Genomic DNA, 27,443 nt, shown 5'->3' on the forward strand with positions numbered 1-27,443 from the left:
CTTGCAGATTGTTTAAAGAATGGCTTTATGTTTTTCTTTTTTTTTTTTTTTTTGATTAAGTGTTTTTAAGCAGCCTGACAGTGCTGTTAATATTGAAATTATATTGCGTGCAGTTACAATGTATTTCTTAAATGCACTACTCCACTAACCTAGGACATCATCATCTTTCTGTTAAAAAGTGTGTATTTCATGTTTAAAACCCATTATGTTCATAAGTAAATCTTTTGGTGTAATAACAATGGTTATCTTTTCTTTGGCTTTGAGCCCTTAATTTCTCTAACAGATTATTAATAGAACTGAAAAATCATATACCTCTACAGAGGAAAAAAAAAAAAGAAAGCGTAAAGTACTGGTGGCTTTGCAGTAAGTGTACAATGGAACTATAATAAAATTTGTCATCTCAGACTGCAGCCAAGATACTTTGTACTATCACTGTAATAAGGAAAGAGGCAGAGGCAGTTGGTATGGTGTGAGAGCATAAAAATCAGCCTGTGTTTTCAGCCAGTGTACTGTTTTTGAAATATCATCTCAAAGAAGTGATCCATAGGGTATTTTCTGGTGTTTTGTGCAATGTTATCTCATTATAAGATGCTGGCATGCTTCCTGGATTTCAGCTGCTGAACTGCATTTTAAGATAGCTTAAGCAATGTAGAATAATTGTTTAATATCCCTTTTCATGTTAAAAATTGCTTAGCTGCTTTAAAGATGCAAATAGGAAAAGGAGTGTCCATCAAGTAGTCTCCCTTTTGGGATCTGAACTGTCAAAAGAAGGTTTTACTGTTCACCACTACCATATTTATAGTACATGGACTTTTTCTTTCTTATTGAAAAACAAATATTCAGCACATCCATTTTGGTGTGTCTTTATGAAATGGTATATTCCACCAAAATTAAAGTATTTAAAAGGCTTCTTTTCTCCTTCAGTACAGAAACTTCAGAAGAAGTTATTGGCAAAATGCTTAAAGAAATAAATCAACTGGTTTGCTATGTAGTAGCCATCAGACTTGCTAAAGGGATGAATGATTCATCCCGATACATGCTATTCCTGTCATGTTACAAGAATGCTTTGGGAAGAGTTCTTATTGACTTCTAATTCTGTAGTTGTTAAAGTAGAGATTTCCCCAGATATAACATCAACTGTTATTCTTGGGAGCAAGGAACTTCTGCAGCTCAGTTACCTCTGCTAGCTTACTTTGAATGTCAATATGCAGCAGCTTAGCTGCTTTTCAGACTTTTATGACTGCAGCTTTTCAGACTTTTCACCACTGAGCACTAAGCACAGTATATTTTAAGCCCAAACAGTTTGGTTTCTTTGGATTCTGTGTGGTCACTATGTCTCCTGGAGCAATGCACATGCCAAAGTTCTAGTATCTGTAGAATGCCGTTATTCCTTACGGCAAGAAGTCAGAACACTGCACCTAAATTCAGTTTTGCCCAGTGTTCTGGTGCTTTGAGGACAAAGCTCAGTACAACTTCATGTACTTATAAGAAGACTAATCCAAATTGTTGGAAGTTAGCTGTTTTAGTTCTTTCTGTTAAAATAGTGAATGGACCTCATAATGATACCACGGGTTTTTTAAAAAAACATTAAGAGCTAGAAGGAAAATTTGGTTTTCCTTTGTGTTTATTAGTAAATGTATTTCAGTGAAGGATATTGCTTTTGAGACTGTTCTATGTGTTAACACAACCTAAAACATATCATTCTGGAATTTAATGTTTAGCAGGAATGAATTTAAAGCAATGCCTTTGTGTCTGTTTTGATTAAAATCAAGCATATTGCCTGTAAATCAGTAAAATTATTTTCATCATATTGAGACCTCTGAACAGCTGTCTTATTGTACTAGATCATATGTTATAGGCCAGGAGGGGAGAGGATGTGGCATAGAGGAGGAGAGGGTAAAGGAAAGAGAAGCTTGGTTTTCAGACGTCACAGGGAATCAGGTAGCTGGTCCTGACTTTAATCAAAGGCCCTTCATGCCCATTATTTTTATGCTTCTCAACAAACCCAAGCAGAACAGGCATTAGTTCAGATTATTTTACTTAATGTTTGATCTTTTTAATCCAGATGTGTTTATTGCAGGTTTTGGGTTGTATTCAATGTAGCAGCCAGCCACGACAGCTTAGATAAAATCCAAACCATCTGTTAAATCTCTGCGTAAAATGCCATAGATTAAAAAGCAACTAGCAGTAATTCAGAAAAATACAGGTCTGGCTGGACCTCTAAATGACATGCTAATCTGTGTAGGTTTAAGTGAGTATAGTTTTAGGCTTTTTTATTATTATTGAAACCTTGAGAGAAAATCACACATATTGTTCATGTTCTTCATCTATTGTTTAAAGTCTGTCTCCAGTGATTCAGCTTTCCCATACAGATTCTATGATTCCACAGGTTATTTTATTTTAGTTGAATCTCATGCTCTTCATTTGGTTTCCTGCCTAGTTCTCTGAGGAAACAAGGCCTGTGAAATTGTGTTATGTGCCTCCGTATGTCACTTTTTAAACTCTGGGAAACCATCAGCCAAATCTGAAATAAGGCAACGGGCTTGATGGTGTGAAGTTTCCAAGGCCTGTAGAGAGGGAAATGTGACATCTGCTTTGTTGCCCAGAGGTATGGCTCAGCTCAGTCCTGGGATGCAACTGAAACACAGTGTGTGCTGCAGCCACCTTGCTAGGCAGGTAGTGAAGGAGGTGGTGGTAAGAAGAGAAAGGACAGTAATCCTTTGGGAACTACTCATTGCTGGTTTCTTTACCTAGGAATCAACCTGTTTCCTAGCATCTCAAATTGTGAAGATTGCAGTGTGGCTATGGTTCAAACAATGTATCCCAAAAGAAATTAAGCTGGCAGAATACCAGTAAGGTATTGTCAATACAAATTAACCTATGCCACATTTCCTAATTAATTACAGGATCCAGACTTTTTGTTCACCGAAGTCACTAGGTTCAACATTAATAGAGAAAACAAAGAAAATCCTGGCACACAAATCAAACTCTTTTGTCCCTTAAGCAAACAAAACAATTGCCAAAATTATGTGATGCTATTGTACGCTTTTTTAGACTTTCATATCAAAATACTGCAGTGCTCAGATGGAAAAGAAGGCAGACTTGACTATTCAGTGAGAACGTCCTTACCAGCCTATTTCATTACCTATTTCTATTATTTTTAACCAAATTGCATAAAATCAGTTCACATAAAAATAGTAATAAATTGTATTTAAGTTTCGTAGTCTGTATTGTATGTAAATATAATAAGAAAAAGCCAAGGTAGATAGGAAATGGGAAGAGGGATGAGGACTGGAAGTTATTTATATGGTAATTTTCCTTTATCTGAAGTATATTTTAATGTAATGAGCATTTGTAAATGGTGATTTGAGACCAGTACAGAGATATTGAATTATACAAAGGATCATGCCCCAAATTATCCTAAATTATGCTTGGACTAGCACTGAGAACCACCAAGATAAACTGATGGAATTTTGCGTAACTTAGGGCACAATTTAATCTATTTTTCCCTAGCAGGACTATTCATTATAAACACAACTTTCCATAAATCATGTTGAACTTGCAGGCTACATTTATCTGATTGAAACATAGATACATAATCCCTAACAGAATGGGCTATATTCTCTGAATTACAAGTGAGTTAGAGTCGTGTAGCAAACCAAAATACATTCTGCAAGAGCTTTTCGCGTGATAAGTAACATCAATGTATGAGGCATAAGAAAAGCATTCTGACCAAACAAACAGGGTCATATAGCCCCTACATTTCAAGTAGCAACCAATGCAAGATTCAGGGTTGCAGAGAACAGAGTTAGCTCCAAGGGAGGAGAGGAAAAGGAAGATGATGAATGCAGTCTTGTCACATCTTTATGTTGTATTAACTATTCAAAGGCATTTAATAGTTATATTGCAATACCAATGAATTGAGGAACCCTTCACCATCTCAGAGTCTTTGCAGCTCTAGGAAAATGTGCCAGATACCGGAAATGTTTCCCAGGTATTGATGTCAGAGTGTCACTAGATGTATCAAATTAGATCCCAGCGGTGTTCTAGAGGAAATTTGTGCCTAAGTTAATTTGCTGCCAAAACTAAATTTAACCAAAAATCTTTTGATCAATGTTATGAGCTAACTCAGCATCTGAAAGTAATGCTTTGTATCTTTTAGTGGTCTGTGAGAAGATAAGATGGCGCGGTATGAAATAGAAGGCCAGAAGAAAACATTACATCGCCAAGTGTTGCTTGCAGTAGTATGGGTAGTACAATGTAAATACAGAAGTGCATTTCTCCGCAGTGTTTAACGGAGAGTTTTGTCTCTCAAAATGCAGCTGAGCTTCAGCTTACTAAGAATTGCCTACCCTGAACAGCCACAACTGGCATGTCATTATGCACCATTACCTGCCAGGAATGCTGCTGCCTTAGGAGGCCAACATCATTGTTTTTCAAATGACTGATACATTCTGTTAGGTGGGTAGTTCATGTCCTTCTGCCGTGACTGACATCTGCATCAGCTTCCTTCAGTGAGAAAGGTGGAAAAATTGAAAAAAAGCCTCTGGTGAGGGCTCTTTATCATAAATGTGGATTAATTTGATCAGTGGGAAGGCATGATAATGACAATGGTAAATTTGTGTGACGACAGACAAGGGAATACCAGTTTTATTTTAGTGAACATGATTTAGTGAACATGATGCCTGCTTCTGTATGCATATTCAGTTTGGTGGGTTGTTTGCTGCTCAGCTACTCCTTCATTAAAGGCAATACACAGGCAAGTCATGGGAAAAAAAAAAAAAAAAAGAGGTTATGTTTAACTAAGCAGAAACAGTCCTCTAAACTAGAATATGGGAAGAAGATTTATGAAGTCTAGACAAACTGGCAACATAATGTCAGTGAGTGCTTGTGGGGGGTATGGACTTCACCTGTACTAACCATAGCCTGGAAAGTACACGGCAACATAAAGCAGAAGCACCAAGCTGTCAGGTGTAATCTAGGTTGACTTTAGACATGATGCAGAGATGTTACAGTTCTGGAACCCTGTTGAGACTTGGGGATTGTTAGTTCAGATGTAATTCTTGAGTTAATGTGCATTTGCTGAATCTAGATCTGATCTGACATGGCATTGGTTTGATCTGTGTGGATATGCTAGTTTGGGATTCTGCAAGATCAAGTACTGATTCTGCAGCAAGTGGTCCATCATGTGGCTTGCAAAATAGTCATGGGCATAAATACCAATGCATGTTTGCATAAAGAATGAAATAAACCAACAAGCATAGGTAAAATAGCTTGTGTATAAAACTCACTTGTTTAAAATCTTTTCTTGGAGGACTGTGCACCTTTTGGCAGATACTCACGCTTTTTGTTTTTAAAAGTCATTCATGTGCCTCCACTTCCCAACGGTCACTCACAGCATTTTCAGGGAAAACTTTTGAAAATGCCACTTCTGTGGGGACTGCAATGTGTTACAGCTAAAAGCTGAGTAAAAATAATCCAGATACATGAATGAGAACAGTCTTGGAGGAGGGTCATGGATTGCTTTCTTAAGGAGAAACTGAAACATAGATCTGTCACTTCAAAGGTGTATACTTGGGAGTCTGGAAGGAACAATCTCAGATGGGTCATCCTACCTTTTCAGCAGAGAGATTCCTGGGACTGATTGTTTTTTGGATTATTAGGAGGTGATATCACTAACACATGGCAGTTTTACTTACTGATACCATTACAAGCAGAGTAAGGTAAAAAACTGGGACCAGGGAAGAGGGTAAAAAATGAACCAGGGAAGAGGAACAACATTTCAAAATATACAGCTAAATTTTTCAATAGATACATCTGAAATTTTCATGTCAATTTTTTATTGATTTCTTATTAACATTTGTCAGTTTTGAGCAGAATTCTTCATTTTGTGGAGTATTCACAGGTCTTGAACAAACCATGCAGCTCTTAAGAAATTATCAAGTTTATGAACTCTGACAGAAATTAGCAAAGAAATGCAAAGCTTTTTCTACTTAGAAAGCTTTGGAAAAAAGTTTAGCTTCAGAATTCACAAGCTTTTGCTTTCAATGAACTGTTTAAAAATGTCTGCCTTCTACAAAAGCCTGTAAGGCATTTTTACCATTTCAGTAGAGGTTGTTTCATAATCTTAACTAATCAAATTGGGAATATAATTCCTTTAAATTCTATTTCAGTACTTAAAAATAGACAAGAAGGAAACTCAGATATATATGAAGAACTGTCGTCTTCAAATGGAAGAACTACTTTCACATGACAACCATTTACTGCAAAATTACAGTGAACAAAAATGGTTATAAATAGAAAAAATATTTGTTTATCCTTGTTCTGTGATATATTTACAATCCCAAGTTAACTGGGAACATGAAAACAATGCTTTAAACCAATCATCAAAGTAAGTAAATTACAAAGTATTTTAAATAAGTCCTGGAAAATTATCTAAAATAATCTTTTCAGCTCTACCTTTCACCTTGTTCCACATGAGTTATATCCATCATTTCCACTTTTCCAGCAATGGGGGTTTTGCCTTTGTCCCTGTAGCAGCTTGACCTCTGGTCATAGCAGCCAGCAGAACCCCACTGACCTCTCTGACCCAGATCTGTGCTCCACTGAGTCAAAGACACTGTTGGATTTGATTGAATTTTTAGTCAAAGTAAACCCAAGCTGTGTGACTTACTTTCGAAAGGCTAGTCTGAGAATGCCTTAAGTAAAGCTAGTCCAGAATGAACTCTGAGGTTTGAAAAGGCTGATAGTAGAAGATGCCTCTTCAGAGACCACTGCATGTATCTGGCTATCACATAGGTTTTGGTTTCAGGTGTGAACCTGTTATTAAAATATTCTGAACCAGTTTGCCTAGCTTCTAGTAAGTACTATATTAATGTTAAAAGAAGTGGTGCTATTTACAAGGTCTTTAATATTGGTGTATTTTTATTTGCAGCAATCTTTGGTAACATAAACAAGTGGCTGTGTTCCACTTAAAGGACAAAAATGCTCACAGAACACTGTATAGTAGCTACTTCTATATTTTCCTGTCACAGATTGTCTTCAGAAGACTGTTTTACTACTACCAGAAAAAAAACCCTGCAAAATACAAAATTCTGCAATTTTTAAAATTCAAGCATAAGTATGTTTGTGCAAATCCTGCCCTTCCTTGGTCAAGGCATGTCAGGAGTAGACTGGCTCTTCTATTGAGAGGTTTTCAGAGCAAATCCCTGAGGGTATATTTTTGTAAGATGACTTGTGCTAAATTAGCAGCTTTTCTCAAATGAAAGATGTGTGACCTGTTTCCTTCTCTCCTACCTGCCCACCTTACTTTACCCTCTCTGTGGAACTAACCTGATCACATAGTAATCTGATTCCTGTCCCCAAAAGAGCAGGGAAGTAACTTGGCAAGCAAGAAAGAAAATGAAACATTCTGTGTTGGGCTGGTTATTTTAGCTCACTGTGTGATTAGAAGAGTAGCAGAGGCAGTCTCCTCCCATGACCCCCCACAACTCACTTGCGACCCCACCAGCTTTCTTCTGGTGAAGACTAGCTGTGTTCTCATATTTATCATTGCACATATCATCAGTTCTAGCCCTTTACTTTTATCAGCACTGAATTAGTTTCCCCTTCTTTCCCAGCTGGTATTGTGACACATAATTCTTCTCTCACACACTTTGCTCTTTATTTATTTAACATACTCCCGTCTCAGCAAATCCTTGTCAGCGCTTTCCCTATGTTTGGTTTCCAACAGTTTTATATCTCAGTATTATTTAAAATGTTAATATTTAGTCTGAAGAGATGGTAAAGTGTGTCTAAGCATATATTATGAATAAATCCATTGAAGGTTTACACAATTTCTGGTTACAACACAGGCTTAGATTAATATTAAATAAATCAAAGGCTGATTCATTTTCAGAACAGTTAAACGCTGAACTGACAGAAAAGCTTGTGTTAGAAGTTTTGCAAAGCATTTTAAAATATAAAAAGAAAAACATAATACAACTTGCTGTTATGATGTAAAGCGGACTTTCATTAAAAAAAAAAAAACACAACACAAAACAACAAAACAACCAACAACAAAAACCCAACAGCTCAGTAGTGGATTACAATGTTTTCCAAAGACTCCAGCTTTGGTTTCATCATTGAACTAGCCAATACTCACCCAATACTCTCCAGCAAATAACGTTTAATTTCTTTTAAAACTCTAAGCACATTTTTTTGCTTTTGATACAGGAATTAAGCATCTTTTAAAGTCGGGCTTCAGTTGTTAGTGCCAAACAGGGGTAAACAGGGATTGTCAACCACATGGTGAGTGATGCTGTAGACAGCACAAGCCAGCAAGCAGCAATCAGACAACACTATCTGGGCCCCAGTGCATCCTCAGGACACAGGTCAGCCTGAGTACCACAACCTGCAGTCCACCATCCCATCCCCACAGGGCCCCGTTGGCCCTGGTGGTGGTGGCACACAGCTGTGCTGTGTTATGATGGGGAGAAAAAGGCCTTCCTCGGTGCTGAGAGTGAGGGGTTACCTTTCTGGGGGTCCGTAATCTACAACTGTTTGCTAGCCAGCTGTTTGGAATCCCTTTGTGTTGCCTGAGTCACAAGTACAGCCAGATTTGTCTTTCTTCATGTCTTACTTTCCGTGGGCTGTGACTAGCTAGACACTGGCATGGTGTTTCGGAGAGCTGACTTCAGTGGATGATACTGGCAGATTTCATAGCTGCTGGCATTTTTGGTATGTAAACTTTCTCAGAAGGCTGCTTCTTTCTTCACTTTTCGTAGTGAGAGGGGAATTACAATCCAGCAGTGTAACTGATTAGAAAATAGCATGTAGGAAACCACATGCCTATGTGAACTTTTATTCCCTTATTCATAAGTATGTGATACTACAGAGTAACCAAAGGTGTGAAATCTACTGGACTTCATTTGTTTAAAATACCACACATGAAAGAAAATCACATATATTTTTAGGAACAACATTTCTATTTATTTTAAGAAACACATTATATCTTCAGATTCATATCTTCAAGAAATACAGGAGTGGCAAAACTGATTGGTTTTGCAACCTGGGACCACAAGCTGAAGTTATTATTGCAGAAATATCTCCATTTTAACACCTTGGGAAATACATGTGGTTTTACTTAGCAACTTAAATATGCAACACTTCTTAACAGAGTTGCACAGATGTGTTGTGCTTGTGGATGAAAAAGCAGAGGTAGAAAAAAAATGTCTTCTTGGCATTAAAAATATTGAAGGCAGCTGTGTATTCAGCTTTTCTGGAAACAAATCTAAGTTTTATCACACATAGAAAATGGAGAGCTACTCTAGTAGAAAACTGCACTGTGCCAAACTAAAAGCAATTCTTTGGGTAGGTGGATAGACTGAACAATTTTCTTGGATTTTGTGAACAACTAAGTTTTCAGGTCATCAGTCAAACCAAGCCCAACAATAATTCTAAAATGCATTTCTGATTGACTTAGATTTGTTCAATTATATTCATTTCAGATCAAGCAAAACATTTACATATAATCAGAATTTTTAAAAAGCTCAATTGCAAAGATTATTACGGTGTATGTTACAGGTTATATACATATACTGAAGAAGCTAAAGTTGAAACTGAACTTGCAATTTTTGTTTTCACATATTTTAATTCTTGAACATTATCTTAGTAGTATTATTTATCCTGGCTGTTTTTTGTGTGCAAGCTTCTTTCTGACTGTTCATCCTTGAACTACGTTTCAGTTCATTCCCAAGCTATCTGGTTCTATTCATGTTGATGCTTTCTTGGTTTCATGCTGAGAGATTAGTGTCTTAAATAGCTTTTAAGTGAGCTTTTCTCATACCTATTGCTCTCCACTCCTTTCTATTTGGCATGTACCAAACTATTCAGATTCTCACATTAATATGACAGGTTAAACAGTGACGACTTATTAAAGAGAACTATATGGAATATCAGTTTGGGGTTTAAGTTACATTATGCTCCTTTGATTTCATGTTTCTACAAACATTTATCTAATATTTTGTCTAAACACTTCCTTCAGAGAATCCTTTTCCATGTTCCTCTTATTAACCATCAGTTGTAATGTTCCAGAATGAAAGAATGTGATGTATAAAAAGCTCTAACAGCCTGGGACGGTATTCTAGTATAGCAAGATAATGGATAAAACTTACTAAGTAGATTCTGTGTAAAAATTCAGTATTAGAGGACTGACTCTGATGGCCTAGAAAGCTGTCTTCCCTTTTACATCCTAACACTTTTCTGACCTTCTGCCTGTGGTTTCTCTTTCTGCTAATTTCTTCCAGGTTGGTTGGTTGGTGGGTTTTCCTTTGTTTGAGTTGGTGTTTGTTTTTTTGTTGTTATTGTGGGGTTTTTTTGTTCTGTTTTGTTTTGGTTTTTTGTTTTGTTTTGGTATTTTTATTCCCCATTATATTTATGTCTGCTCAGTTTAAAATCATCTACAGATTTGATTGAAACAGTTTTCTGTATCAAGGTTTATTTAACAACTTAATTAATGAACTGCAAGGGGATTAAGCTGTTTCAATCAAATCCGTGACACTCAGCACTGTGGCTTTAGTCTTCATCCTTGTTTATAATTTTTTCTGGCCACCATCAATGTTGTAAAGGACTAAATATTGTGTAGTCAGAACGATGGAGTAGAAAACACAGCTTATTTCTCTCATGAGTGAATAAATTATATGATAATTAATTAAATAAATAAAATTACTTGTTTGATGGATCAACTCCCAGAAAAGAGTATGCCAAAAGCACACCATGGGGGAAAAAAACACCTAAACCAAAAGAAGCCAATGTTAATTCTAAAAAAAATATCTCTTGTCCCTCATATGACACCACTATAACCCCTGAAACTTCTTTTTTGTTGTTGTTCTAGGGTCAATATCACTGTAAATCATCACGGTATCTAAGAAAACTTAACATTAATCTCAGCACTGTCATATATGTCGGTAGACCTTTCAGCACTGTTAACCATATTACTCATGACAATTTACTGGGAGAGTGTCTGACATGTTTTTTGATAGTCATTCAGAAAATCTATTACAATATAATTGCAATGTCAACCAATCAATCTAAAAAGGTCGTCCCGAAATGAACAAGCCACCTTAAACAGCTCATCTAGTCTAGCATTCTGTGACATGGTGATAAGAATATGATATTGCCTTTTAACTTCTAAAAAGTTACTAAGGTAAGTAAAATTTTCATAAGTTGAACCTGAGAAAACAGAATGATTTTCACATACTCATGTTCATGTAACTACCTGGGACAGTTTTATCCAGGTAAATAAAAAGGGTAATTCCCATAATGATTTCATCTTTGCTCACACTGAACTCTCTGCTAGCATGGGAGACTGCTTTGTGCAAAGTAAGAGCACGAAGTCACAAAATATTAATTCAAAGGTATTCAATGAAGACACTTAAATAAAATAATATTTATGATGATAGGCCTTACACAGAGGTGTTATTCTGCTGCATCTCAAGAAAATTAGTGGTTTGCGTCATATCTCTTATTCTTTAGGTATACTAAAATACTCTGAGAGCAATGGATTACAGTGTGCATGTCTGTAAATTAACTTAAATTTAAGAAGATTTCTTTGGCATTAAATAATAGCCATCTGAAAGAAATCAGACCATAGGAGTATTTTCTGAGTTTGTTAAGACGCGCAATCTCTTCAAATCCTGTCTGAACAGCAGGTAGAGGTAGATGAAACTTGGTATAATACGTTGTTCGAAGCTCTGCACACCTAACAGTACAGCAAGCTCCTTTTATTTCCACCCATTTCTGCTACAGAATTATCAGCAAATTAAAGAAAAAAAAAAAAAATAAATCCTGGAGTGCAATTAAACTAAGCTGAAAAACTAACTTTAATATTTGGCCATACTATTTTCTTTGCTGGTAAGTCTTCACCCAAACATTTATCTGAAGACAATTAGCACTGAAAACTGCTAGTTTTGAAGAAAAGAAAAAAAAATAAGAAAAAGCTTTTATAGTTCTAGAGAATATAGAGCAGGAATTGAGTCACTGAATTACCTAGTGGTAATGATTCATGTTATGAAGGGAAAGACGAGCCTAGGCCTCTTTTTCTGTCTGTTATTTCCTTTCCTCTCTCTCACTCTCACACACATATACGTAAGTCTTGGGTATGGCATACGAGGACTCCTCTGCACATCTGGTGTGCACTCCTTGCAAGGGCATGTGCTCACTTTGTCTATTCCATTACCTTATTATCTGTGAACAGCTGAACTGTATTAAATTCACACTTTGATGGCCTCTTCATAACCCTATATGGCAGAAAGGGATTTAATTTTAGGTCTGTATGTTCCCAAAACAATGGGAAAAAAAAAGGGGTGGGTGGGGTGGGTGTGGGGGGGGAAGTATTGTAAGTATTAAGGCCCATATTCTCCAATCTTCAACATGACTGATTTTCACTGAAATATTTAAATCACAGTGTATTGTAAGACTTCAAAAAATCGGGATCAAACCAACACATCTGCAAAACCGTTATACTGTAATATTCCACTTTGCTTATGCTGTAATGCGTACTTACAGTGAGGATTTCACACTGACATAACAGTGCCTAGGAGATGGTGCACTAAAAATTCCCTATTATTTTGGGTTTTTTTCTTTTTTTTTTCTTGCACTACTTCAGAGCCTGATGTACAGACATACGTTTTCAAGTAGCTTATCTTGACAATTTGCGCATGTATAGGATCTTCTAACACAATCAGGGACATTGCATACTCTAGAGATGGTACATAGTTTTTGCTTTATGCTAGCCACTTGTAATTCCAGAATTATAACAATGCTTGACTTTTCTTTTTTCCTTTTTTCCTTTTTCCCCTCTTTTGCTTTTTTCTTTTTTCCTTTTCTCTCCTCCCCTCCCCTCCCCTCCCCTCCCCTCCCCTCCCCTCCCTTCCCCTCCCCTCCCCTCCCAAGTTTGTGTCCTCCTCAGTTTGTGGACACTAAACTGAGGCTAGTTTAATTATAAAGGTAATATCTAAAGCTCAGTTTGCCACTGCATATATGTCTTTTGATATTTTTTCCCTATACTTGACAGCTACGCTATACGTTCATCCTGCAGAGTCTAAAAGTCCCTTCTCAAAGAAGTTGTGTTACACAAGGAAGAATCTTGGGAACATCCATTCATGGCACTAATAAATCTTCAAAAGTATCAGCAGTATAATTGAAAATTCCATAAACTTAAACCTTGGCCTTTTTGTTACTCTGTAAAACTTTTGTTCTTGTGAAGTGGTTAGAAATATGTAAAAGCTTTAAATGGATCCCCTTTCCTCTTTATAGTGAGTTGGGAAAGTCAGTTGTTGTCCTACAGTAGGTAATTCTGGAAGTTTACTAGGAAGACTGTACTTCAAAGGGAAGGAAAAGAAGCTCTGAAGAAACCTTAATAGTTGTACAGAAATTTCTTATGCACATATACCATCCCTTATTGTGAACTTGCAAAACTGCTTTGGGTGTGACATTCTTCTTTCCAAAAATAACTCAAGCAATTGTATTATTTTATATGTTGGTCATCGGTATGAGGCATAAATTGAGTCTAGTTAAAAGTCAGACAGCCTGCATTCTGCTCTTTAGTCTTCTTGTTCATTCATACAAGTCAGAAACTCATAGAAATAAATTGGCAAAGACTTGTCTTCAAACATACCACAGCTGCATGTATTTTTACACATTCTGTTTTAGGGAGATAGGAAGGAAAGGAACTGCTTGTATTTTCAGGGACAGTTAAAAAGCAGGGCTTCCTAAGAGACAATCTAGTGTATTCCAGTCCATTTATTGTGATTTAGCTTTTTGTAAAAGGTAAAAGAACATAATATTTTCAATAGATTTAACACATTAATTCAGAATCTTTGCTTAATCTCCTAAAATATGTCATAACCTTTTCTGGATATTCATCTTTTTGATAAGGTAAAAAAGGGCCATTCTTCAGACTGCAGAAAAGGCAGAAGAAAACCCCCTTGTTTCAGTGTGAGACTCTATAGCACATTATAACAATAATGAGAAAAAGTTTTTGAACTGATCAGTTCTGCACAGTACTATTTATCTAGCAAAATAAAAATTAACACATTACAGTTCACTCACCAGACCAGAGACAGTAAAATACAGAACACTGGGTTTCATTAGGTTCGTAGCAGACATAGAAACTCCAACGTTAATATAAGTAAAAGTAAAAAACAAGAAATGAAAATAGCTTCATAGGGTGCAGTTTGTGTTGCTTAATTCATAGATAGGAAAACTTCAGTAAATAAGTGCAATGGAGAATATGTATGAACCTTCCTCTTATTACTATGTGATTTCACTAGGGGTAAGGTTCCTTGCAGGGTAAGGTTGCAATTATAATGAATCCAGTACATGTAAATGTGGAAAGGCTTGAGCAGAGAAGGGAAAAAGGCATGGGTCTCAGAGTTAAGTCACAGAGCTGTGCAGACATCTCAGCTGCTGAGTCAGCAAAGAGCCCTGGTGATATCTGTGTTCTGATTAATCTTGCCGTGTTTATCCTCTTGGAGAAAACAGGTCGAATGCTCCCATCATAAGAAGCTTAACAGAAAAACATATTAAGTGAACCACATAGGGGAAATCAAGACTCCCAACGCCAATCGGATCAAATGAATTAGTGTTTTCAAAATGAAGTAAAGAGAAGTGGGCCACTGCTGTTTGCATTTCAGTAGAACACCTATTCCATTCTACAATCCCAGAGGCTGAATAAAAGCTATTTATTCAGAGAGGCCCTGAGGCTGACTCTAGTCTTTTACACTTGCAGAGCTACATGGAAAAGGCCAACAGTTCCTTAGAGGCAAGTTTCAAAGAAATTCAGGATTTATGCACACAAACCTTATTATTTAAAGTGCAATGTACCCTGAAAGTCATTGCATAGGAATAGCACAGAGTAAGAGGACTTCATATTTATTAATTTCAAAGCATACTGTATGTTGAATATCAGCTGTGTCTAAGTATTCAAAATATCTTCCTATGACCGGTTATCTAAGACGCCATCTTTCCTGCTTTCCTTGGTAAGAAATGTGCATCTGGAACTAATTAAAAATTACACTGACTAAAAGTATCCTGAGAAAATACAAGAAGCAGGCTCTTCCTATATTTCATTGACATGGTTGAATAAAAAGACTGAAAGTTAGCAACACCTTTTTCTCCTCCTCAAAATAAAAAGCAGGTATGAACCTGAATATTTATCAAGAACAAATTAATGCAAATTTATTTCAAGATAGTCTTTTGATAGCTCTCTAATTTGATTTGGTTTTGTTTGGTGTTTTTTTAATTGTTGTTGTTATTGTTTGTTTTTATTTTTATTTTCTCTCTTTTGTGTACGGTGCTATGCTCAATAGGCTGATCAACAGTCCCTGGACTCTTAACATCCTAGGGAGTTCACCCAGAGCAAAATGAGGGCAAAGATTTGTTTATGGTACTGAACTCATCGAAATGCCTCAGAACCTGTAGATACCAAACTTGGGGTAGCTGGACTTCTGTTATCAAACTGCACTGGGTGTTCAAGATGCCTGTTAAGGACCTGACTGTGTATTTGTGGAGGAGATAGGTAAACAAACAAGTTTCACAGCTGGGTGTTAAGTACTGATTATGCTTTAGAAACCTCATGCCTGCAGCTTTTTGAGAGGAGATATCTAAAAAGCAGAAGTGACATAATTTGATTTTATTATGCTCCAGGCACACATAAAACCACACTGATATGTTAGATCTGTTGACTGGAAATTTGCACCAACTGATGTAGATCTTCTTGTTCAGAACATTTGTTTGTAGAGAGAAACAAAGATTGTTTTTTATCAAAGACATACCAAACAAATTGTGAGACACAAATACTCATGTATCAAGGTATATTTGGGATTCAAAGAAAATGAAAAGGAAGCAAGGAGGGCAGTTAGAACAGGGGTGTAGCTGTTAACTTATTCTGACTCCCTTGAAAAAACTGATGAGGCTAGGTTAATTTTCACCACCATTAGAATGTAATACATTCTTTCATGAGATTTACACTAATAAACACTATAATGTCTTGTCTGCCTGGGGACATTGTTTCCTTCATCTTATTCTGCTTTGAGTTTGTGTTATGTGAAAAGGAATTATAAAGAGCGATTCTGAAGTTTAAAAGCTCACAAAGCTTTTGTGTGGAAATGCAGCTGCCCCATACAATCTGACAACTTTGGTCAACTTGCAACAATTGCAAGCATACAAGTGAAAAAATAAATGTGAATTGGCAAATACAGAAATGGCTGATGGAAGGGACAGAAGTTCCCAGGCAAATTACCACAACACACAGAAAATGATGGAGGCATTCTACAAAAGGTGACAAAATCCATATTAAACAAGGTTTCATTGCATTTTGACATGGCTGATGCAAAGCAGCAAGGGCAACAATGGCTGCCGATTTTTATTTCATTATTTTTCTCAAAGAATCCTTAGAAGCATAATCCTCAAATCTCATAAAAACAATTAAAAATCCTGTATTTGATTGCCTGCCTTTACTTATTCATTTATTTACTTATGTATTTCCCAGTAGCATTATTCTTTACAAAGTTAACAATCTGGCTGTAGTAGTGTCGTGGCATAAACCCAGCTGGCAAACTCATGGGTTGCGATAAAGACAGTTTAATCAGTAAAACAAATTACACATGCAAACAAAGCAAACCAAGTAATTCATTCACCTCTTCCCATGGGCAAGCAAGTGTTCAGCCATCCTCAGGAAAGCAGGGCTCCACCATGCACAATGGTTACTTGAGAAGACAACAAACAGCACCACTCCAGCTACACCCACCCCACCCCACCCCCCACCCCCCCGCCTCCCTCCTCTTCCCCCAGATTTATATGCTGAGCATGATGTCCTATAATATGGAATATCCCTTTGGTCAGTTGGGGTCAGCTGTCCCAATTGTGTCCTTTCCTAACTTCTTGTGCATCCCCAGCTCACTTGCTGGGGGGGTGAAATGAGAGGCAGAAAAGGCCTTGGCTCTGTGCAAGCGCTGCTCAGCATTAGCTAAAACATTCCTAAATTATCAACCCTGTTTCTAACATAAAACATACATAGCCGCATACCAGCTACTGTGAAGTGAATTTTCTGTGAAGAAAATTTACTGTCGCAGCCAAAACCAGCACAGCCAGGTGTTTTATTTACTTAAATTTGGCAGGGGTAACGTTTAGCTCACTAGTTTTATGTGAAACAAATACCTCTTTCACTCTCTTGCTGCTAGTGTACTGTGCCACGCTGATCAAAGACTAGTTAGTAGTGAAAAAAATTAATCATCTGTTCTTCTGACGTATGGTAGATACTGATGTCTATAACACAACGAAAAGTAAATAAAACTTGATTAAAAACCCAATGAAGTTGATTCAGACATTCTCATGTAATACAATGAACACTGCCTGATGCTTTACAACTTCTGAATAACCTTTGTTTGTGTGGATTCTGTGTACCAATGGAAAAAAAAAATGGTAAGGAGGAGTTATTGAACTACCTTTGTCTGAGTATGAACCCTGCATAAGCACAAATGCAGCAAAAAATCAGGTATGATTATTCAGAACTCCACAACCACTATGTAAGTGGCAATGAGTGTATGATGAAATTTGCCTGGAATATATCTCATGTATTTTTCTAGGTTAAAATATATTATATATCTTCATAAAGATCTCAAAGTAATTCTGAAACTAAGCAATGTGAAAAAGCTATTCATTCAAGTAATTAAAAGAATTCCACTTGTAGTACAAATATGGTTATATGTCATAAATGCATAAGAACATAGTACATATAATATTTTATATTAGCAATGTAAATAAAACCATAAAATTATGATCAGAGGTAGTCTGAGGTGGCAAATTGCTGTTTTTCTTTCTTCTTATACAAAATATACCTATGGAAAGTAAAAACTATTATTATTTAGTGAAACTATCTATTATTAAGCCCCACCAACCACCACACTTCTTTACTCCTAACTAGAGTAGCACAGTTCAGTAATTTTTGCTTTGCAATCTTTTTGAAACTGAATTTGTTTATAATTGCTTTGAAGTGGCTTCATGCAGAAGATATTTGAGAATTTTACCCTATCCTATTTTACAAGTTTGTATTATCCTTATAAACCCCCACATCACTACCACTCTGATAAACACAGTATTTTTTAGATCAGGAAGGAATTCTCCATGTTATAGATTTCAATATACATGGTTATCAAATTACAAGGAAGAAGCAGTATCCATTTCTGCTATTCTGACTATAGATGAAAATTCCTTTACCAATTCATGAAGTGCATAAAGAAGCAGGAAATTATTTCCTTGTTCCTGCAATCATCTAGCAGAAAACCAGAAAGCACGTTAGTGTGACATGAACAAAAACAGTCAGAAAGTTGAGAGAGAGAGAAAATGGGAGCTTGTGAATATGCAGATGAAAGGAGAGGGAAAATATGAAAGCAATAGCAGAACAAAAGTCAAACAATGTAAAGTTCAAAGACAATTATTCCTGTTAGGTTTCAAATTCCACATGGGCTCATATGACTGGACAGTAAGGAGAAGGTCAGTAATGCAGCAAAATAAATTTTATAAAAGTTAAATAATAGCCATGTTATTAGTAAGAATACTGAAACCTCCCTTATAATGTATTACATTTTATTAAAACAACTGATATGTCTCCAATCAATTCTGAGTTCTTTCTCTTTCCAGAAACAGCTGTAGCTGTCAAGGGAGAAGACATGGGTCACAAAATACATCATACATCAAGATATGATACATAAGCACATAACTTACGGTTTATGCAACAATTAGCTTTCTTTTTACATGAATTTACTTATATTTTCCTTAGTAGCTGATAGAGATAATAAAGATAAATAGGATTTCCATTTTTCTTTTATACATAAGCAATCAAAAATTTTTACTTAGTTGTAGTAGGTGACAAAAAAAGGTGGAATTCAGTCAAGATTTCAGATACCATCCTTGCATTTGAAGAGTCTGAGCTAATTATTATATTATGGCCCCTAATCTTACCAAATATTTCCTATTTCTAATCAAAACTTGAAGACCAGAATTACACACACCAACAAAAGAAAAATAATGTGGATGGTGATGTATTGCTTGGAACTTTGCTCTCACCTTGGAATTGATGTTTGCACTGACCTTATGCTTAACGTGATAATTTGTTCACAGAAAACAGGGAGACTTGCTATGTCCATGTCAAGCCCACTATCACATTTAAAATTAGACCCAACCCTGAAGCAGGCCTACTGATTAGGAGATCAGTGTTCAGTGAAGTCTGGAACCCCATTTTTTAATTTCTTGAAACAATGGAGACATTTTGACTTACACTGGTTGCACTTCACTTCTAATCAACATGTTTAAACATTGCAGTTATTAAATGCTTTGCTAGAATTCCTTTCATTTGATCATATCTGTGTCCCTCCTTTGGACCCTCTCCAGTCTGCCCATGTCTTTTTTGAACTGTGGGGACCAGAACTGGACACAGTACTCCAGGTGCAGCCTGACAAGTGCTGAGTGGGATAATCACATTTCTATCCCTGCTAGTAATGCTCCTGCAGATGCAACCCAAGATCTGATCTGTCTTTGCTGCACAAGAGCTGCAGCGCACTGCTGACTCATGTTAACCTTGTTGTCCACCAGGACCTTTAACACAAGGCTGCTCCCAGGCCACACGGATCACAATGAATAATGAAACCCCCACTAGTTTGTGTTGTAATCTGTCAGTTATTAAGGGCTTCTTTCATAGAATCCTAGAATCCTTTAGGTTGGAAAAGAACTTTAAAATCATCGAGCCCAACCATTCACTTAACACTACCAAGTCCCTAACTGCCACAGCTACACATCTTTTAGATACCTCCAAGGATGACGACACAATTGCTTCCCTGAGTAGACTGTTCCAGTGCTCAACAACCCTTTCAGTGAAAACTTTTTTTCCTAAAACCCAAACTAACCTCTATCTGGCACAACCTGAGGCTATTTCCTCTTGTCCTGTCCCTAGTTATCTGGGAGAAGAGACCGACACCTATAAGGCCTCCCCTGAGCCTCCTTTTCTCCAGACTAAACAACCCCAGTTCCCTCAGATGTTCCTTATAGGACTTATTCTCTAGACCCTTCATCAGTTTTGCTGCTCTTCAGACACGCTCCAGCACCTCAATGTCTGTCTTGTATTGAGAGGCCTAAACCTGAACACAGGATTTGAGGTTCAGTCTCACCAGTGGCCAGTGCAGGGCAAAATCAAAATGAGAACATAATGCTGATTTGTTTTTTTTTTTTTTCTTCAGAAGTAGGAAGGTGGGTTTTTTTCTTCAGAGTTAGGAAGGAGGAAAACAATACTCAAGATGTGCCTATGTAGTAGCATAATTTTTTCCATTGTAATTTTTTGCAGAAACAATCTTTATATTCTGTTTTCCTTTATAGTTTTTCATGAGAAAAATCTTAAGATGGAAAGATGTATCATTTAGTTGAATGAGCTCTTCTAAGCTGCATGTTCATTATGACATGCAGAGAAAACCAGCTGTTGTCTTAGTTCATATTCCATTAAACTTACTTCCATTGTGTCCTGTAACATTTCTGGAATAACACCATGTGTAAAAATTTTGGTGGTTTTTTTTTGGGGGAGGGGTTGGTTGTTTTTTTTTACTTCTTGACAGAAGCATACCCTTTTGGCTGCTTTGGGTCCTTAGAAAAACGTTGGATTCCTCTGCAGTGTAAACTATCCTCTGCAAGCCTGGAGAATTTTGGGTTATTCTAAGTACTCTACTTTTAATTCAGAGATATGAGAAAGCTTGAGGGAGAGCGTGAGATGTAATTGCATTTTACCTTAACTGATACAGTAATGACAAGTGTGGACAATTTCAGCTAAAAGACAGCTTATATAAATACATTGCCATTTCTAGAACCTCTGTTTCCTGCTTTTCATAATCTGATTTGTTTCCTGAAATGTTTTTGCAGTTGATTTTTTTTCTAGTTTAACTTTGTAAATCTTCATCTGATATTTCAGACATTTCTCTGAAATATTTGTATAGCCTGTGTAATTAATCTCATAACCATGATAAACAGTTTTTGTAACACCTGATTTAGTTGTGAGTGTTCTCTTCATGGTGGAGACCTCATCCTGGCAATCTCTTTACTTCCCTTAACTCATGTTCTAGCTTCAAACAATGTTTCCTCAAGTTCCTGTTCAGAATGACACACTAATCCTGTGTCTGTGTCATTTTCAGTCGAAGGTTTTAAGGCCTTTAGAAACCACTCCGAGCACAGCATGATTCTACTCTTGATTTATAAATGCTGCAAAGTTTGGTTAATTTTCAGTATCTTCAGCAGGAATGGTGTTCTGGAAGAAATTGGAAATAGTTTTTTTAGAAAAAAAATTATTTGCTCGTAAAGCATTGTAGGCAAACATCTATTAATATGTTAAAAAAGTAAAAAGATGGGTTTCTATTTTGCTGATCACTCCAAACTATTTCTTTCGTGATCAGCAAATAAAAACTTAGGAGACATGTAGATTTAAAAATCCTGCTGTTCCTCACCTTTTGCTTATTAGGATGAGACAGAATTATATTATTCGGTGAAAACTTCTTTTCGAACCCAAGTGTTCAATTGACTGTGGACTGTGAACAAATAACATAACAATTACATATTTCATCTTCTCATATGAACTGATAGAAAATCTTCAATGTTCAATAATGCTGTAGGAAAAGTTTTGTGTTGTCTCTGCTTCTTCCTTTTGTCTTCATTTGCTAATTAGAGCTTTATAAAATCTGGAGGTTTTTTTTTTTTTTAAATTAAGCTTTATCTTTAATAGTTGTACATAATATTCTCTACTGTTTGTGTGTGTCAAGTTTTCATTCCATGACAGCTCTCCACATGGTAAAAATAATTTTTTAGTCATGTTGCGAAGATTTGATCTTTTTCCGGTCTCTAGAATGATATACTGAAAAGCAATGACTTGCCTACTTTGTACAGCAGAGCTTCAGAATAAATTGTTGGTCAAAGATTTCTTTTCAAAATCTTGTTACCCATTGAGTGGCTCAAGTATTAAATTGAATATAGGAGTCAGTATTTGTACTCAAGGGCATTTTTTCTCAGTTGCTATGATTTCAGTGTTTTTAATTCAAATAGCAAAAATCCTTAAAGTTTTTATAAGTGATCATGAGAAATCAGTCTCTGTGGCCTAGAAATTCTTTTTATTATGAATAAATTCTATACAGGCTTAAATTTGATGTGAGAAATGCTTAAAGGTGTTTTTTCCTTGATCATTTTTAGGCAGGCAAGTGTTTGTTAAATATTTTTTAACTGTGAAGGAACTTTCCTCTGTTTTAATGGACACAAAATTTTGCAGTTTTGCCAGTAAGAAAGTATTCTGTTTTTTTTTTTCCCCAGTTCCACTAGTTTTTCAACCTCAGGTGGCTTCTTCATAACTGCCTTCTATAAAATCGCTGTTATGCCTTACAGCACTCTCAGGATGACTTTCAGTAATTTTGCTGCTTAAAAATGGAAAATGTCTGAAACTACCATTTAAGACAAAGAATTTTCATAACGCTTCTCTTCATTTTTGTCAAGATTTTGTTCTAATATTTTTTTATGAGTGTGATGCAGTTATCATGGGTCAGAACTCTACAATGTAAAAGGAGTTGCATCATTCTGGTGAAGTTAGAGGATCGTAGAAAAATCCTTGTTAGTTAATAAGGAGATTATAGTTTTTATTATTACAAACAACTAAAGTCAATAATGAAGTTCAAGGTATGACAAATTCCCTGAAATTAAATGCATTTTTATTTTTCTTTATATTTCTATACTCCAAAAAACAACCACAACATGATTGTCTTAGGTTCTTCCTGTAACTTCAAAAGTTTTCTCCAGCTGTCAGGCTGACCTTATAAAAAGAAGACTTAAAATTAAGAGACAGGTTTTATTAATTCTATTTGACAATATTGCAAAGGTACAATAAGAAATGATAACTACTAGAATAATCAATACAGAACGCAGTCTGTGGCAAGTTCATTAGTCTTTGGTAACATGTTAAGAGACTGGGATCTTCATGCTTGTTGTTTGTTCTATTGCAGGTGAATCTCAAATGCTTCCTGCAAATCATCTTGCTTTCCCTTATACACTGTCTGATTCAGTATCTTCTGTTAATCTCACCATAATCTGCTTTAAAAAATCAGACTTCTATTTAGAAAAATAACTTTGAACACAATTAAGACAATGGCAAGCAACCAAAGCAGGAATCATTGCAGCACACCTGGAGGCTGTGCATTTGTCAGTCAGACCACAGGAGGATCACACTGTACGTTCCCTTGTAATTTTTCTTCAGACATGCAAAGGACAACAGCACAATAAGGAACAATCAGCAAGGCTTTACAAAGACCACATTGGACCAGCCCAGTCTTCTGTGACTGGTTATGTAGGTGGAGGACAATAGATGTAACATAATTTCAGCCAGAGTTTTGACGCTATTTTACACAACATTCTCATTTGAAAATGGAGGAATTAGAGGCTGGAGGAATGGACTGTTGGTAGGCTGAAATGTAGCTTGCCTACTAGCCTCAAAGGGTTATTATTGGCTCAGTAATTACTTAACTGGTTGGCAGGCAGCTGCAAGTGGGAGCACCCCAGAGGTCCATGATAGAGCCTGTATTGTTCAGTATCTTCAATGATGAGCTGGGTTGTGAGGCAGAAGACACTCCCAGAAAATTTATGGGCAGCATCATCTTAGACGTAAGTACAGTGCTGGACCAGGCAACCCAGAGAGGCTGTGGCATCTTCAATCATCTCTACAAAACTATGGCTTATTTGATTAGTTGTATATTACTCTCGTTTGGGTGGGATATTGGACTAGATAACATCCAAAAGTCCCAAGGAGCATTTTTATGACCCTGCAATTCTATTACCTATGGATACTACAAGGTGGAGGTTTCAGTATTATGAATCATCTAACTTCCTCTATTAATCTGTTGTTACAATAAATATGAAGTACAGTTTCAAAATCAGTGCTTTCAAACAGCAGTGTGCTGCTTGTGAAATACTACAAAGCGCCTCTCATTTCTTCTTTGTGAAAAATAGTGAAGGAAAGAACCGGGAAAATGAGGTTGTGATTTTGTATCTTGTTATTATGAAGTAATTGTGGAGACCAGGCATTCCTGAGGAGGTGATATTGGGATCAACGCTGTTCAGCATCTTTGTCAGCAACATGGACACTGGGACTGAGTGCACCCTCAGCAAGTCTGTGGATGACGTCAAGCTGTATGGTGTGGTTGACACGCTGGAGTAAGGGATGCCATCCAGAGGGACCTTGACATGCTTGAGTGGTGAGCCAGTGCAACCTCCTGGAGTTCAACAAAGCCAAGCGCAAGATCCTGCATGTGGATCGGAGCAATCCCAAGCACAAATACAGGCTGGGTGGAGAATGGATTCAGAGCAACCCTGAGGAGAAAGATGCTGGGGTGTTCATGGACAAGAAGCTCAATATTATCTGGCAATGTGTGCTTGCAGCACAGAAAGCCAACCATATCCTGGGCTGCATCAAAAGAAACATGGCCAGCAAGTCAAGGGAGGTGATTCTTCCTCTCTACACTGCTCCTGTGAGACCCCACCTGAGCACTGCATTCCACTCTGGGGCTCCCAACAAAAGGAGGACGTGGATGTATTGTAACAAGTCCAGAGGAGGGCCACAAAGGTCATCAGAGGGCTGGAGCACTTCCCCTGTGAAGACAAGCTGAAAGAGTTGGGGTTGTTCAGCCTGGAGAAGAGAAGGCTCCCGGGAGATCTTACTGCAACCATCCAGTACCTAAAGGGCACCTACAAGAAACCTCGAGAGGAACTTTTTATAAGGGCATGTAGTGATAGGAAAAGGGGTAATGGTTTTAAACTGAAAGAGGGCAGATGTTAGGAAGTTGGGAAGAAATTCTTCACTGTGAGGGTGGTGAGACACTGGAACAGGTTGCCCAGAGCAGCTGTGTGTGCCCCATCCCTGGAAGTGTTCAAGGCCAGGCTGGATGGGGCTTTGAACAAACAACTTGGTCTAGTGGAAGGTATCCCTGACCATGGTGGGGGGCGAGGGTGGTGGTGCATGGAAATAGACGATATTTGAAGGTTCCTTCCAACTCAGACTGTTCTATGATTCTATTAATCTAAGAACAGCAAAAAGATTTCATGCCATAAATCAACCTCATTAATCCTAACTCCTCAGCTCTATTGTATACTATTTTCTTTAGATTAAGGTTTATTTTTGGGCACTTCATCTATTATCTGTTTTTTTTAAAGTACAGATATAAAGACCTATTAGTCAAACTGAAGAACCCTTTCCCTTCCTTTACTCAATATAAACAGCATCAGCATGTCTGATAGGAGCAGAGTGCGGTAAGCGAGTAATGCAGGCTAAATCACTAGAGGGTTTCTTAGTCACATGGAATAACTTATCTCTGACATTACATTCAAATGAGGTTCAGTGCTTATAAAATGTGATACTGCTTATCATGAGCAATAATGAAGGATCTGATAGAGTTTGCAGAGGGTTTCCACTGGTTTTGTGGGGGTTTTTTTGTTTGGGTTTTTTTTTTTTTTGCTTTGTTTTGTTTTGTTTTGTGTTGTTTTTTCCCCAGAAAGAAAGAAAAGTGTTAGACTATGTTGCCTAGAATCCACAGTACAAGTGAAAAGGCTAATTTTTCACCAACACTCTCTTCTCAACTATCTGATTAGTTTCTTTTACCTAACTGAAAATAATGATTTAGAGTGTTTTTTTCCAGGGAGTAATTTTCAAGAGCAGGATCGACTTGAAGTCTCAAGCAATGAAAACATTAAGGATATGGCTTTTTAACTCAGTATGTTATTCCAAGTAAAACAAAATTTACCAGTAAGCTCAAAACACCTGTCTCTTATTTTTCAGTTCACCTCTGCTACTTAATAAATAGCAGAAGGTTCTACCCTTTGCTCCACCTACAAAATGATGCTTTGCTTTGTCCCTTAAACATTTGCATTTATGGGGAAGAACAAAGGAAAGTCTAAAAAGAAAACCTTCAACAGCTTGAAGATTAAACAGATTTGCTATTCAAGTTACCAATAAAGCATATTGCAGCAAGGAAATGAGTATGCATTAAACGTAGGACATTCTCTGTCCTCATGAAAATACTGCCTGCTTCAGCAGTGGGTAATATAACTATTATTCATATCTCATGCACTTCTCAAAGAAGAAATAAATGGAAAAATATGACAATGGTTTCACAAAACTACGTAATTCTGCTTATTAAGGGGGAAAATTCTTCCATAGCTAATTAGTGGTAATCAGAATAAACAGGTGCAGGTGTCAACGTAGTCCTCATGTATTTCACCCTTATTCCACATTTACGTTTGGAAGCAAATGTAATATTCTATTACATTAAATTATTGTTTTATTAATTTTTGACAGAACAAGGTCACCAATATATTTTATATTTTTTCTATTCTTTTCTGCTTGTATCACTACCTCTGTATTAAAAGAAATCAGTTTACATTAAGGGGGCAAGTAGGCTATCTAGAATACATTAACTGAGGATTAGACAGTATTTCAAAGGTTTAAAGGGGTGTGTGTGTGTGTGTGTGTGTAAATTGTCTGTTAACTGTGTCAAGTTTCTCTTGTCAAGAAACCTCATTTTTTACTTCTTAGTTCTATGGTATTATTATTGCTGTTGTCTTTGTTATTATTTAATCCGGGCAGTGACTGGATGGTGAAAGAAACATCATAGAGGAAATTGGGATTTCATGGTTTGAGTCTATTTTACAAGAACAATAGAGTAGTACTTCAAATTTTGAAGCAATGAATTAAGATGAAGGATCAGGAGTAACCATTTGATTGGCAGTTGATTTTGTCAGGCTTTAGACTTAAAGCCAAAAAGTAAGTAACAAAGCAAGAACTGACAGAGCTGAAGTGTTAGTTTCACCCCAGCAACACCATTGACTTTCAGTAGCCTCTTTCTCAAAAACCTTGTAACACTTCTAGCACCTACGCCAAATCCTCCTCAGCTGATCTCCTGCTTACTTCCTCCTGTGAAAAGCCATGGCTACAGACTACTTCAGCACTTACTTGTTGCATTTCTCTAGAAAAATCCACACCCCTGAATTATTGCATAATTTAAAATAATATAGGTTGTGGGGTTTTTGTTTGGTTTTGGGGTTCGTTTGTTTAGGGGTCATATGGGTTGGTTAGTTTGGGGTTTTTTTGCTTGATTTTGTTAGTTGTGGGGATTTATTTTTGTTTGTTTATTTTATTCTGTCTTCTTTGTGTGTGTGTGTGTAATTATTTTAATTTCAAAAAGCAGGAAAAGGCAGACCTGTGTAAGTTTTCTCAGTGCTATTCTTGTCATATTGGACTATAGTAAGAGTGGCACCCTCTTCCAACCAGTATTACAAGGTACTCCTGACTCAATTCCACTATTATGACTAAAAATATTACTACTGCTGCTACTGACTTGCTT

This window comes from Falco rusticolus, chromosome Z, assembly GCF_015220075.1.
Source record: "Falco rusticolus isolate bFalRus1 chromosome Z, bFalRus1.pri, whole genome shotgun sequence".
Classification (NCBI taxonomy): Eukaryota; Metazoa; Chordata; class Aves; order Falconiformes; family Falconidae; genus Falco; species Falco rusticolus.